Genomic DNA, 15,543 nt, shown 5'->3' on the forward strand with positions numbered 1-15,543 from the left:
TCAGGCATCTTGACCTCTCGAGGTTCATGGAACAGGCAAGCCCCGACCCCTCGGAACATTTCCCAAGAGATGTAACCGGGAGGAAGACCACCCCCCTCTCACCCCCAGCCCTTTTTCTGCCTGCTCTCGGTTCCCCGGGGTAGACTTTCCACTCCAACCTAAGTGGCGGATTCACTTTAGGCACCTGCCAGCCAGTTTCATGGCCTGAATGTCCTCAGAGAATTGGTAGCCGGTGAGCTTGACCAGCTTGACCACCTTGCCCTGGAGCAAAGGCGGGTGGGAGCGTGGGAAAACTGGAAGCCCCAGGCTGGCACCAAAGTCTCAAAGGGGAGTTTGGCACAACAGAAACCAAACCACGAGGAAATTCTGGAATTCCACCCAACTCCCGAAGACCCGACCCCGAAGCCAAGCTGAAGCTCCTGTGGGGATGGGATGGGTGAAGTGGGCCTTTCCAGCCTGATCCATCCACGGCCAGAGAATCAGTTCTGGTCAGTTAAAAGACCCGGATGCAGACAATAATAGCCGGAAGTCATGGTTGCCGAGACCAGACCGAGTGTGACTCCGGGCCCCACCTCTGAAACCAGTCCCACCCGTTCAGGCGATGGAGCCAGTGCGTAGCCCAGCGCAGAGTAACCCCCCCAGACCTGCCCAGAGGTGGGGGGACTGACCCTCACCCAGGCCAGGGAAGCCTCCCACCCGCTTCCCGTCTCTCTGCTCCCGAAGGCACGGAGTCTATCCGGTCTCCTTCTGGGTTCCAAGCCTGGCCTTAACCAGATTTTCCTTTCTTGCCTTCAGGGGCAGAAATTATTTTCTCTGAGGTCAAGAAGTGAAACCATGGGCACCTGGTTCTTCCACACCCAGTCTAAGCACCGTGGCATTTCTGTTCTTCTAACACACTTTTGAATAAAAACGGGAAATGCTGACTGGCAGAAAAGGACAAATCTCATGCGTCGAAACAGGGGACTTGAAGGCCTCGTGCCGTGTTGGCTTCCTTCCCTCGTGAAGACATGAAATGTGGTTGGTGGAAGTGATGCTTCCAGTGTGCCATAGTTATTTTTCTTAGCCCCTGATACGCCCTCGATAGAGAGAAGAAAGTCAGCCTGCAGCACCTTGGCCAGGCTGCTGGCAACGGCATGGCTGGGAGAGGGCAATGTAGCTCTGCTGTGGGCCCAGCCCTCCTGAGAGGTGGGTGCTGCATTATGCAGACATCTTGGCAAGGGTGGCGGCTGGGTAAAAATAAATCTCCACTCCGCTTGACCCTTGAACTCTGAGCACTGTAACGCCTTTTAGGTAAACAGCCTAAAAACAAACTCGAGAGCTCCACCTTATGAACGGCCCAGGGCAGAGCGCAGGCTGGGGGAGGGGGGGTTACGTCTGCCCCCCTAGGCTGGACAGAGACCTGGTCTCGGAAGGTCCCGGCCTGGGACGAGCTCGGTTGGGAGCCGCCTGCCAGCAGCCCCAGGGAGGCCTCTCCCCCGCCGGGAAGGTGCTTAGCGAGAGGCAGGAAAAGCCGGACACTGCGCTGCGCTTGGCTGCACCCACAGCATTCCTGTCCAGCGGGGATGAAGGGGCCCCCTGTGATGAGAGAGTCTGCCATACCTGGCCCGCTCCATTGACAGGGAGGGAAGGGGGGGCAACCCCCCCTAGAAGAATTTTAACACCCCGCCTCCTGGAGCAGCCTTCCGTTTCTTCGCACGGAGGAGGAGGGGGCGGTGATGGAGCCAGACTCCCCCTCTGCCCCTGACCCGAATGGTGAGGTTCTCTGCAGGTAGACTCCATCCCTGGAGCTGTGCGGAAGGACCCACTGAGCGGGTGGGTGGGTGGGTGGGTGGGAGAAAAGGAGAAGGGAGAAGAATTGACAATAGATCAAGAGGGAGAGGGAGAGAGTCAGAATAAAACAAGATGCAAAAAATACTAAAATATTAGAGTGGATTTCTTGTGGTTAATTGTAATGAATTAAACAAAAAGTTGAATGGATAATCTAGGCATTTGGGGAATGGTTGGCACGGTGCAATACTTTATAATGCTGACAGTCCTTGTTCAGCAACCACAGGATGGCAACATCTGGCAAAGCAGCCACTAAGTTGCTAAAAGAAACAGGGTGGTTTTTTTTAGATTGTACATATCAAGAGATCAATTAATGCCATTTATTATAGTCCTGCTATTATTTCAGTCCTGGCGTAGAAGCTATTTAAGTCTCACCAGGAGAATGAAAACAGCACAGCATAGAGAGAGGGCAGCCGAAAGCAGCAGAGGTCCCAGGGCAAGAGAAAGGAAGAAGCAGAGGTCCCAGGGCCAGGGAGGGGTGGCCTTGGTGGGCAGGGAGCAGAACGGGACAAACTCGGGCTGTAGGAAAAAACACCAGCCTCACCTCCAGGACTGTCACGGAATCACAAGACACAGAAAGGAAAGGACGAAGGTAGAAACGGAAGACTCTTACGACTAGAATGAGATCAAAAAATGGAGAAGGACCATAGAAAGTTGTTAGGTATAACATTGATACCAAATATGGTTTGGGTGAATAAATATATAAAACTTAGATATCATGGTTTAAGTGCTTATCACTTTAAGCAAAATGCAGCAGGCAATTAGCCGATTAAGGGTGCGGTTAGAAGTTACAATATAAGGAAGCATTACTGGCTGTAACTGTGTGCTGCTGCGACTAACTGTGATTACTGACTGTGAGTGCCTGTGACTGAACTGTTATTGTTTGCTACTGTTTGCTGATTACTGCGTAATTCTACTGAATATCCAGCGTTTGTTTCTCTGGAGAGTGAAACCGGAGGAGGAGAAGATATCTTTATCGGCTGATAAAGATATTGCAAGGACTCTTAACTTGGACCATACTAGTGAGTCATACTGGATGGAAATACTGTGAATGAATTAATGGACTGAATGACAATGCTTAAACTCTAACTGGATTAAAAACTATTTAAACTACAAACAGTGTTTGTGTTCAGTGTGTGTATACTCTGGGGCCCTTCCGCTCTCCTTTGGCTTCTTGGTTTGACTACTGCTGCAATACTCTTCTAGGGGTTAATCCTCAAACCCTAACATTGGTTATGGGCCCAGCAGCATAGTCTAACTAACCAGGATATAGCAGAGAGAGTTGGTGTGAGTTGCACATTACTGTAAAAACAAACTGTTTTAATTAGTTTAAAATAGTCAAAATATCTGAAGAGTAATGGCACAAGTAAATTTGTCACAACTGTCCATGATATCCAGGCTGGATGGAACAAACTATGTTTCATGGTCAATGAAATGTAGTTTACTTCTACGCAGAGAAGGTTTGTGGGACATTATAGCAAACCCACCAGATGTGAGTAGCTGGGATCCTGCTAATGATGATGATAAAGAAAAGTTACAAGACTTTAAACTGAAGAATGAGCAGGCTTTATGCATCATAGGACTGACTCTCTGTGATCAGCAGCTTGTCCATATTCGTGGAGAAGAAAATGCTGCAAACTGCTGGGAGAACCTCAGGAAGATTTATGTTCGGGACAATGTAGGAGCACATATAAATCTTACACGGAAGCTTTTTCGAACGCATCTTCAGAGGAATGGAGATATGTTAGTTCATTTAAACTGTATGAAGAGCATTTTTCAAGATTTGCAAGAAAAAGAGCTTATATTTAATGAACTGCAACAAGTCTACATAATATTATCTTCATTAGATCAAAGCTATGATGACTATGTGACTTTAGAAGTATTGCCAAAAGAAAGCCTCTCATTAACCGAGATTACAGGCAGGCTACTAGAAGAAGCCAGAAGAAGGCGTGAGCGTGACGAGCTGAGAGAAGATAAGAAAGGAGAGAAATTATCTTCAAAGCTTGAAAGAAACCAGATTAGCAAAGTAAAGCACCCAGAAGAAGAGAATTTATCTTCAACAGCATACACAATTAAAAAGTGTTTTAATTGTGGAGGCAGAGGACATTTGGCAAGATTCTGCAAAAAGAGAAAAAGCCAGAATATAAAAAGCCAAAGAAAGCATTTGAACTAGCCATGTTTAGCAACTCTGATGTGAAGAATAATTTATGGGTGGTTGACAGTGGCGCATCCCACTGCATCACAAGAGATAAGACAAAATTTATAAAAATGTCTACAAGTTCTCAACATATATCACTTGCCAATGGCTGGAACCTGAAAGCGAAAGGTCAAGGTTTTGCACGTTGTCCGTACATAAACCAGGATATAAAAATGTTGTATGTACCGCAACTAAAGTTTAATTTGCTTTCAGTAAGGGTATTAGATAAATTAGGTTATGTAATTACTTTTAAGGATAATAATTGCATAATTGAAAAAGATAACAAAAAGGGTAACTGCAGCTTTAAATGGAACATTATATGTCTTAGATAATAGTAAGAAAGGGAGGCTCAAACTGTATTTAATAATATAAAGCCTCATGATGAATGTATCCATTTATTGCATAGGCGTTTGGGGCATGTAAATTTTAAAATGCTAAAACGTACAGTTGAGTTATCTGAAGGAATAAGGTTAAAATCTTGTGATAAATATTTGCGTTGTAATGTTTGCTGTGAAGATAAGAGCAAGGTATTGCCTGCAAATAGGTTAAATGGTTTCAAAACAAAAGAACCTTTAGAAGTGGTATTTGCAGACATCATAGGTCCAAAGAAACCCAGTATGGGGGTGCTAGATATATACTGAGCATTATGGACCATTATTCTAGATATGGGTTTTGCTATTTAATGAAAAGCAAAACTGAAACATATCAACATTTTTCAATTGGCTTAGGTTTGCTGAAAGAAAGTCTAAACGGCAACTGATAACCCTGGTGACAGATAATGGTACGAATTTATTAATAACAAATTCCAGAACAGACTTAAGATATCTGGAATAGAGCATAAGAAGTCTGCTCCATACAGGCCAGAACATAACGCTTTTATTGAAAGAAGAGGCCAAACACTACAGGCAATGGTTAGAACAATGTTAAATAATTCTGGGTTACCTGATTCTTTGTGGGGGAGGCTACAATGTGTGCTAATAACATATTGAACAACGTTGTTAATACAACGACAGGTGAAATACCATTCACCAGATGGCATGGCAGGAAACCTGATCTAAGTTACCTGCACACATTTGGTGCACCAGCATGGGTGCATATTCCTGCACAACTCAGAAAAAAGGGCAACATAGAGCTAAAAGATTTTTCTTCGTTGGTTATCAGGCAAACCATAGGGCATATAGATTTTGGGAGAAAGGCACATCTAAAGTGTTATGTAGTGCTAGTGCCCAATTTCTAGAACATGAAGGATGGGAGAAATTAGAACAGGATGCCAATAAAGATGTAATTATTGAATCCTATAGAAATCCCATTAGTTATCCCTGTAACTTTAAAAATAAAGTAAAGAGACAAATACAGGATGAAATAGTGCCCATAAAGGAAGAAACAGATTCAATAGCTGAACAGGATGAGGAAGATGAACAGGTAGTAGTTCAACAAAGTCCTCCTGTAAGCCCTGTAATTCCCAGAAGAACTACACGTATATCTAGACCGCCTGATAGGTACCAGGCTAACACAGTGTGCCAGATTAATCAAGTTCCTAATTCTGTTGAAGAAATTAAAAAGTATCCTAATAAGGAAAAAGAAAAATGGTATGCAGCAATGAATAAGGAACTGAATTCATTAAGAGATATGAAGGTGTATGAAAATGCCAAATTACCTGTAGGAAAGAAATCCATTGGCTGCAAATGGATATTTAAGGTAAAAATAGATAAAGATGGTAATTTAATCCATAAGGCAAGGTTAGTAGCCCAAGGTTTTAGGCAGAATGCTAATGACTATGATGAGGTGTTTGCACCTAGTCTTAAGGCAGCAACCTTGAGGGCAGCTTTAGTGTGGGCAGCTAGTAAAAACTATATAGTTAACCATCTAGATGTGGAAACTGCTTACTTGCACGCCCCATTAAAACATACTATTTATATGAAAAAACCTGTTGGTATTAAAAGTGAAAATAAGGATAATAATGATTGTTGGTTGTTAAAGAAAAGCCTCTATGGTCTAAAACAATCAGGCTATGAATGGAACCAGTATATTGTAAAGGAACTAGACAATATAGGATTTAAAGCTGGTTTACGATCCATGTCTGTTTAAGAGGGAGACAAATGGGAAAGTATCATTATTATTACTATTCACAGATGATATTGCATTGATGACTGAAACTAATGATGAAGCAAATAAAATAATAGCATCATTAGGAAAGAGAATAAAGATCAAGCAATTAGGGAGATAAAGAAGTATCTCGGTTTGAATATAAAGAAAACACGGAAAGGTTTTAAGATATCTCAGGAGGATAAGATAAGCAAATTGCTAAAAGATTACAAGATGGAGCTTTGTAAGCCGGCTAAGACTCCAATGAGTCAGGAGTTTAGCAACACTGATGAACAAAGCCCTGAGTTTGATAAGGTGATTTATCAATCTTTAATTGGTAGTTTGAGTTATATTAGTAATTGGTCTAGACCAGATATATCGTACTGCGTGAATCAGTTGGCTAGATTCAATTCTGCACCATGTGAAAGACACTGGATTGCAGCTAAGAGGATATTAAGATATCTTAAAAAAGACAATGAATTATTCATTGTATTTAGAACCAAAGGGTGATTTAATTCTAAGTGCATATGCAGATGCTAGCTTTGCATCAGAAAGAGACACTAGAAAGTCGACTTCAGGAACAGCCATAATGCTGGGTAAGACATTAATAGGCTGGAAGTCAATAAGACAACAGCATATAAGTTTGTCTACTATGGAGGCAGAATTCTCCTGTTTATCATTGTTATGTACAGAATTAATAATGTATAAACAAATGTTAATTGATATAGGTATAACTGTAGATTATCCTATAATTATACATGAAGATAATCAGGCAGCAATTCAAATGGCCACAAATATTGGAGTAAAAACAAGGAGCAAGCATACAGATCTAAGATACCTAAACGTGAGACAATCTGTAAGAAGTAAGATGATTCAGCTAGAGTACTGTATGTCGGAGGACAATTTAGCTGATAATTTTACTAAAGCCCAAGGTGCCATTAAGCACCAGGAGAGTTGTGAAAAATATGGGATTAGATTGTAAAGGTATTATATATTTATTTCACCCAAAAGGGGAGTATGTTAGGTATAACATTGATACCAAATATGGTTTGGGTGAATAAATATATAAAACTTAGATATCATGGTTTAAGTGCTTATCACTTTAAGCAAAATGCAGCAGGCAATTAGCCGATTAAGGGTGCGGTTAGAAGTTACAATATAAGGAAGCATTACTGGCTGTAACTGTGTGCTGCTGCGACTAACTGTGATTACTGACTGTGAGTGCCTGTGACTGAACTGTTATTGTTTGCTACTGTTTGCTGATTACTGCGTAATTCTACTGAATATCCAGCGTTTGTTTCTCTGGAGAGTGAAACCGGAGGAGGAGAAGATATCTTTATCGGCTGATAAAGATATTGCAAGGACTCTTAACTTGGACCATACTAGTGAGTCATACTGGATGGAAATACTGTGAATGAATTAATGGACTGAATGACAATGCTTAAACTCTAACTGGATTAAAAACTATTTAAACTACAAACAGTGTTTGTGTTCAGTGTGTGTATACTCTGGGGCCCTTCCGCTCTCCTTTGGCTTCTTGGTTTGACTACTGCTGCAATACTCTTCTAGGGGTTAATCCTCAAACCCTAACATAAGTGGCTGCGTAACTTAAGAAAAGGCAAATAAATGATGTAGAGGGCATGGAACTGGCCAATATATGGAAGACAAGGCTCCAAAGAAGCTTGATGTGCTCGAGTGCACAGACCCGAAGGGCACTGATGATGTTACCTAGTTGGGTAATGAAAGGTCTGCAAGCAAAGAACCAAACTCGGAGAGCCCCACAGACTCAACCCGGAGCTACAGAGATTCTCTTGATGTGTAGTTATTCATTCCTGACTTCAGGTCCGGCCATGTTCTGGCCTGGCATTCAGTTCAATTAACTCTCATCTACAACGTTTCATTTATGATTCGAATGAACCCGTGGCTGTTCGATGCGGTTCCTGAGTGCTGGCTGAATTTGTGTCCGTTTTGCTCTTCTTCTCCATCTCCCTGCAGTCCTGGCCAACATGAGCGAAAACGGTGATGCTTTAAGTGACCATTAGCCAAGCGAAAGGGGGGGGGGGTAAGCGGTCCCAGCTGTCTTCAGGACAGGGGACAAAGAGCAGAGAGGCCAGCAGCAGCAGCCACCCTCGTAAAGGAGACAAGGAAACACGCAAAGTAAATCTTCTGGACCTTTTCTGCACCTGTGCTTCCTTCCGTCTGCAGGTGGGCTTCCTGGGTAGATGTGGTTGCGTCTAGTCAGAAAGGAGGCTCACATAAGACGTGTGTGTGTGTGTGTGCATTTGTCCTCTCTCCTAGTGTTGCATTTGTGTTTTTGTGTGTGTGGTGTATGCCAAGCACAGAGTGGCACAGAGGAAGGAGGTTTACAACAGGGGAGTTCAACGACCTCTCCCGGGGGAGGTCTTGGAGAAAGATGGTACTCTACAGCCTCCTTCCCCACAAACGCATTTTCAAACTCCTTTTGGAGGGGGGACAATTTAAACACACAGAGAGAAAAATGGGTCCCATTCTGTCCAGCTTCCTGACAGCAATTCTGCTGATGGACAGAGTCCTGAGTCCCATTAGGTAATTTATCTTGAGTTGAAAAGGACAATAAATGACTTCCTCACCATTTTTGCTTATCGATCATAGGATTTTAAAAAAATCATTGGCTGGGCCAGAAAAAACGAAGAGAACAGACCTGAGTCACCGTAACAACTACCCGCAACATCGTCTGTGGCAACCCCCAACATCACACGGTGAGAACGGCCTGCCTGCCGTGTCACTTCCCCAACTCTCTTCCTCTCAGTGGGAGCCTCTGTGGATGAAACCGAACGCCTGCCCCGAGGCCCAGGGGGTCCCTCCCAGGAAGCAGGTGAAAAGGGGGGATTCTCGGTTATTCCTCCGACCTGGGGCACCCTGAACTGCCAAATAGCCAGGCACGTTTCATCTTACTCTATATGAAAACTCAGCCCTCTGGGCCATTTATGACTTAATGTTTCTTGTGGATGTTGAGTATTGCGTTGATTGAATAAGGAATGGTTTAATTGAGAGCACGGCCTGTAACACAACTTACAAGTTACTCCTTGCAGTTTATCCTCTAGAGATTTAAAAACTGAAAATGTTAACTGAAAATCTGCTTAATAGATAGAATCAGTGTTGGAAAATAGCATAGCCCATAGGAAACCTTTTGACATAGTTAAGACATAATATACTATTTCACTCTGGCTGTGACCATAGTCAACAATTAAGAATCAGAAGTCTTTGTGTGTGTGAAAAGTTGCACAGAGAAATGAACGCATTCCAACTTCCAGGCCTGCACAACACATGACTAACCTTAATCTGCTATCTGGGCTTCCTTCCAAAAAGGAGACACGTGTGCAGAACCAGAACGGAGGAAAGAGGGGTTGGAAAAGGGAGGTGACAAGAAAAGCTATACCCAGCTATGTTTCAGGAAAGCAAGCGAAACCAGATGAGTGGGGAGGAGGACCTGTAGAAATTTCTGGAAAAAGTGAAAGAGAGAAGGTGGAGGATGGTTTTCTATTCTGTAGAGTTTCAGGTAAGGAAGATGGTGAGAAGCTGGGGGGTGGGGGGGTCACAAAGAAAAGAGGAGCCGATACAGAACCAGGAGAGCCACGTGCAGGTGAATGTACAGAAGGGAGCTTTGTAATTTGGGGCAGGAGGCAAAACGCTCCCAGGAAGAAGATCTCGAGTCCAGTAGGACATAGTTTATTGGCTGCAAGCACAATGGGTTTCAAGCAGACCGAATCAATGGTGTGAGGACAGTGTCCTTCTGGGCCAACATCCAAGGCAAATCCAAGCGAGTCAATTTGCTCTGTGAAACACGGAGGCTCTCTTCCTGCTCCCTGGACTTGTGGTCACCCCAGGGCCATCTCACTCTTCAGGGCACCCACCAAGTAGGACCAGGCATTTCCCACCGGGATGACGTGGACATTCCCTGCCCAGGGAGCTACACTGGGCCCCTTCTGGCCCGGCAGGTGGCCTGGGGAATGACTTTGGTTGGACTTCGTTTGTTCCTAAAGCCGGGTCTTGGATATTTTAAGATTGTTCTGTTCCGCTTTAAATTGGTAGTTTTGAGATGGTTCTTAAAATCGTATATGGCCTTGGGGGATGGAAGGCAATTAAAATATTTTATTCAGCACTTTTTATTTGTCTCAGTACTGCTCTTTTCATTTATTGAGGTTATAAACCTTTACTTGGTTTTCTCTGGTGTTAGCCAAACTTAAAAGATTTGCATGTCCAACTCCGTAGACTAGATACCCTTTGGGTACCAACACGAACAAACAAAAAGTGGCATCAACAACCCCGAGTGCAGTTTGCGGTGTTTCAACTGGGGGGGGGAGGGACTGTGAGATTTGTCTGGAGGGTGAATGGTGGCAGCCTCCCTCCCTCCCCTTCCCTCCCCTTCCACTCTGCATGGAGTCACTTTCTCCTGGAGGGAGGCCAACGGGAGCAGTGGCCCATCCTTCCTCAGCAGGTCAGGAAGTCCTCCAGAGCCAGCTTCACTCCGCCATCGTATTCTGAAAGTTTGGGGCTGGACAAACCCTTGAGGGAAGGGTGGCTTTCAGGCGGCCTGTCACTTCGGTTGGAGCTGATCCGTCTTTTGCCTTCTATCCCATTTAAAACAACAACAGCCACGGACGATCCTCCCTCCCTCCCTCCTTTCCTTCCTGAGTGACACAGGGACTTTCTCCACGGGGGGGGCGACTGTGAGAGAGATCCAGGCCTGCTTGTGGGCCACCACTGCAGCATGAGCCAGCCCTGGGCTGCAGCCGCCAAAAAGCCAGTGCCGTCCTGGGCTGCATCAACAGAGGAGGAGGGGTGGTAGCAACGTCTGTCTCGGTGTCTGTGGGGATTCTCGGTCCTCCGGGTCACCGTCGTCCCAGAGGTGCTTTTTCCAAGAGGCAACTGGATTTTCCTGCTTTCTCTTTGAAGACGTTTCGCTTCTTGTCCAACTGCTGAAGCAGCTTCCGGGATGAGAAGCGAAGCATCTTCAAAGATAAACCAGACAGTCCGGTTGCCTCTTGAAAAAGCTCACGAGGACCAAGATCACAAGAAGTGTCAGTCCTGTTTCATGCTGCACTTGGGAGACGAAACACTCGGCACACAGTTTCCGCTCTCCAAAAAGAAAAGAGAGAAAGAGTGCAGAGAAGAGCCACAAAGCTGATCAGGGGGCCTGGAGGCTCAATCCCAGGGCGAATGGTGGTGGGAACTAGATATATGTCTAATCTAAGCCCGAAAGGGAGGAGTCAGAGTCACACGAGGACAGTCTTCCAATACTTTTAGGGGCTGTGTCACAATGAAGAGTGGGTCCTATTCCCCAAAGCAGCTGAAGGCAGGACAAGAAGTGGAAAGAGGGGAGATCCTCCGATGGAGATCCAACCAGGGAGACAATCAACCAGTGGAACGGTTTGCCTCCAGGAGTTCTGGGGCCCCCATCATCACGGGAGCTTTTCAAGAAGAGGCTGGACCCCCCATTTGTCTGGGGCGGAACAAGGATTCCTCCTGCTCGAGCCCCCCCCCGAGGCCCTGCCCAGCCCTCTTGTTCTACTTCTCAGCATTTCTGCCCAGGAAGGGAACCTGCTGTGAAGGCAGAGCGGAGCCCTGGGAAAGACTCTCACTGCCCCTCAAAGGGGCTAAGGAGGTGCTGATTTGGAGGGAGGCCACCCTGCCGGGCACCTGGTCGGACCCAGCCGGCCTGCATGCCGGAGGATCTGCCTCCCTGGGCTGTCCGTTGTTTTGTCTTGGACTCCCGGGATGGGCGGAGAGCGGCAGCCTCGCTTTGATGCCCACTGAACTAGATCTGGTGACTGACGAAAGGCCCTGTGCACAAAGACACAAATAGCACACAGGAGCCTAAAAGGTGCCCTGACTCATACTTGGAGCGCTCTGCTCTCCTCATGAGCCCCAGCTGCGAGTGGGCTGTGCTTTGCAGCGCCTCATATCACCGGGTTCTGGCAGAAACCGTCTCTCCTTCTCGGAGACCTTCGTTCAGCTGTCATTAGCACCCACCAAAGCGGACATGGACACAAGACTCATAGCCTTCCTGGGTTCGGTTTCTCAAGGGAGGCTCACACGTCAAGGATTTCTCGGTTGCTACCATGATGTGCAGCTTTGGCCGAGCCCAGTCCCTCCTGGAGGGGGGCTTGACGGCTTGTTTTGTGGCATTTGGTTTGTTCTTAATTCTCTGCAATGACACCAAGTCCATTTGCAGACAGACTTAAACAGGCCATAAACGCAGGGAATACATCACGATAAAAGTTCATGAAGGAAAAAACAACGTTCATCTAGTAATAAATGAATAATATATTCTTGAGAGGCTGGAAGGAGTCGGCCTGGAGTGTCCTCCCCCCTGTGAGCGAAGGCCTTGGGAAGGCCTGGGGAAGATGCTCCCCGAGGGCCCCGTTTGATGGGCAACAGGAGTTTGTGCCTGGCTGCTTTGAAGAGAGGCTTCCCCAGCTGGTCCTGGGTGGGGGAGGGTGGCAGCCCCCCCCCCACACAAGGGCATCTTCCCGGACTGTGGGTAGAAAGGGCAGGAGAAGGAAGGAGGGCCTGCCTGAGGGGGGATCCCATCCAATGAACTGACAAAGCGCCCCCGGGTGATCATCGATTGAGTTCAGTGGGGCTCCGGTCGCAAGGAAAGCCAAAGTGGGCATCTCCACTTTCAGTTCATTTATTTTACTCTAAACAAAGCAATTCACGTGGCGGGACACAAGTATCTTTTATACACCCATGTATGTGAACAATATTAGTGCGTGCAGTTTTTCACACAGCATTTTTCCAAACCATGAGAAATTGCTCATTTACTTCTATATCAAACAGTTTCAGGACCTAACGAAATAAAATCATTGACAGTTGGATTTGAGAAATTCAACCTACTGAGAGGATACTTCGACTGATATGTGATAATTAACAGTCTCATAATTTTTTCCTTCACATTATTAGTGAATTAGAGTATTTAAGTGAAAATAAGTTCCTGTTCTGACAAAATATGTGTCAAACAGGTCCCTCAACCTCAGAGATTGATAGCATTTAGGACAGAACACGAAATAAAACCATCTTAATAAGCTGAAGAGTCCCTTCCAGCCACGCTTTGGGGAAATAGGGCCTGCCGATCTCCAGGATCCCAAGCGACCGGCATAGACCGGTTGACCAAGGCCTGGTTCATAGGGGGAGAAATGGGGACGGGAAAGGAAAAGCGCCGGTGCTGCCGTGGGGCGGGCATTATGCAGGTCAGGCTCATTCGGGGCCAGAGAGCCCTCCCTGACCCAAAGCCTTCCAAGAAGACGCTTTACGGGCCGCGTTCCCCGAGGGGCTTTCCTACCCTTCCTGGGCGCTCCAGCCCCGCTCGCAACGCCCCTTCTTCTCCTGCCTTACCTTTGGCCTGCGCGTCTCCTGAAATCGAGGGGGGGCGACGAACGCGGCGCTGCCTGCGGCCACTCCCGGGGTCCCAGGCCCGCTCCGCTTCTCCGGGCTTTGCTCACCCGCGACACCTCCCGCCACTTAGATCCTTGGTGGGGGGTCTTTCTTTGGACGGGGCAGGAGGGGAGCCGGGCCCGGAGAAGCCGCGGGGCCAAGCGCCTGCCCGAAAGGAGCCGGACGAGAAGCCCAAAGTCTCCCTGAGACGCACCTCGGTCTCTCCCGGGCGAGCAGAAGCCCGGCGGGGGGGAGAAGAGGCCGAGCTACGTAGCAGGAGAACCACGCGGGGTCGAGTAACAGGCAGCCTCTCCCTCCGGGGCTATTTTTACCTCCGGCTCGGCCGCTGGCAGCGCTTCAGACGAAACCCAGGGAGGGACGGGAGGCGAAGGTCGGGGCCCGCGGCTGGCTCACGTTGTGATCCCCGCGTCTTCGTCCCCTGAGCCGCGGCTCGGAAAGCGCTGAGCGAAAGTCGCCGTCGAAGGGCCCCCGAGGCCCCCGAGGCTTTCGGGTGCCAGGAGGACGGCGGGCGTCAGGGTGACCGTTCAGAAATAGCGCCTTTCATCACCGGGGCGGGCTTCTGCTCGAGGGGGGAGCGGGGAGGGGAGCCAATCGGAGCAACGCGGTGCCGGACCCGGGCAGAGAAGCCAGGGAGGCCGGGGCCCAGGCTCCGCAGCGCAAGAAAGGATGCGCCCACCGGCCGACAAGCGCCTGTCGCAGAGCGCGGCTCTCTTGCTCTGCAACGAATGCCAGAGAAGCCTCGCAGGGAGACCCGCGACCAGGGCAGCTGTGGAGGCGGGCGGGGAGAGGGGGCAAAGGGAAGCCCCCCCAGCAACAAGGGACCCGGGGGCCTTGGGCCGGTCCCAGGTAGGGGTCGTCCTGGCCCCGCAGAGTTGCCAGAGTTTCCGGCCTCAGAGAGCCACGAAGAAAAATAACCACCCAGCAGCGTTGAAGGCAGCAGCGGCAGACGGGATTCCCTTTGAAAAGCCCAGCCCGGCCTGTACGAGTGTAGTAGAGTCAGCAGGCGGCCCTGGGCAGTCTGGTCTCGGAGGAGGCCGCGGGGCTGGCCAGGTCCCGGCAGGCTCAGGCTCAGGGGCGGCAAGTGGACTCTGTTTCCGAGGGAGCAAAGTGAGGAGAATTGAACCGTTCCTCTCCCTCATTCAGGGGGAACCATTGGTACAAAAATGCCGCCTGTGGCCAAAAGACCCTCCTGAGGCCCGGAAGAACCAAGGAAGCCCCCCCGTCCCGTCCCCCAGGCGACTCCATGGGTGTCACTGCAAGCGGATTCCTCACCCTTGTTGAATATGGGGAGCTCCCCAGCTCCCCATGTTCCATCTGCACCAAGGGGAACTCAACCGCTATGGGGCAGGCAGGGACATTGGAAACTGTGCGTAGGTACATCCTAAGCCTCGCAGAGGATGCTACTGTATGATTCGATTTGATTTTACATTTGCCTTTATATTTCTTTCAGGTGGAGAAAGTGAATCTGCTGGATAAACAAAAGATTCATGAAGAGGAAAATCCTGACCTGTCAAAATCTTGCTGTCATCTCCATTTTAGTTTCTTACTTACTGTATTTTGCTTCTGCCTGCATTTCTAGCCCACCACAATCAAAATGACTCTTGGTGGCTTAGCTAGAATTTTTCTCAGGTGGGAGAATATTTGGCTGCTTGAAGAATGTTATGACCCATGCTGCACCCCAGAGACCTGCCTCTTAAATGTCCGTCCAACCCATATTGGTCCAGCAGGATCAAGGACATCAAGGATGGGACTGAGAGGGCAAGGAATGTCATCGTCACCATCGTCATCTGGAAAGGAATGTTTCGGCTCCCTTGGCGCATCCCTCAGGCGCATCACCTGCCGAGCAGAATGTGGTGCCAGAACGTAAACAGAGTTTCCCGAGGCAGGGAATGGATGAGTCCGTGATGGCCGGCCACTCCTGGGGAGGTCCTGAGAGGCTGTCCGTTCCTCTGCCCTGGGGGGAGGGGGGAGGCAGGGTCCCTCATCTACGTCCACAC

General features: G+C 48.0%; 1 protein-coding gene across 1 annotated transcript in view; it reads right to left on the reverse strand.

Annotated features, from left to right (window-relative positions):
- The window catches only part of C5H10orf71 (chromosome 5 C10orf71 homolog), a 31,602-nt gene extending 17,508 nt beyond the window's left edge, over nucleotides 1–14,094 (reverse strand). Inside the window, exon 1 of the mRNA XM_026688541.2 lies at nucleotides 13,858–14,094. The gene's annotated coding sequence lies outside the window, so the exon portion shown is untranslated. The remainder of the gene's footprint in view (nucleotides 1–13,857) is intronic.
- Between the last annotated feature and the right edge of the window lie 1,449 nt (nucleotides 14,095–15,543).

Source organism: Notechis scutatus, chromosome 5 (assembly GCF_049901735.1).
Source record: "Notechis scutatus isolate UNSWTSFEM ecotype Mainland chromosome 5, rNotScu1.2, whole genome shotgun sequence".
Taxonomy (NCBI): Eukaryota; Metazoa; Chordata; class Lepidosauria; order Squamata; family Elapidae; genus Notechis; species Notechis scutatus.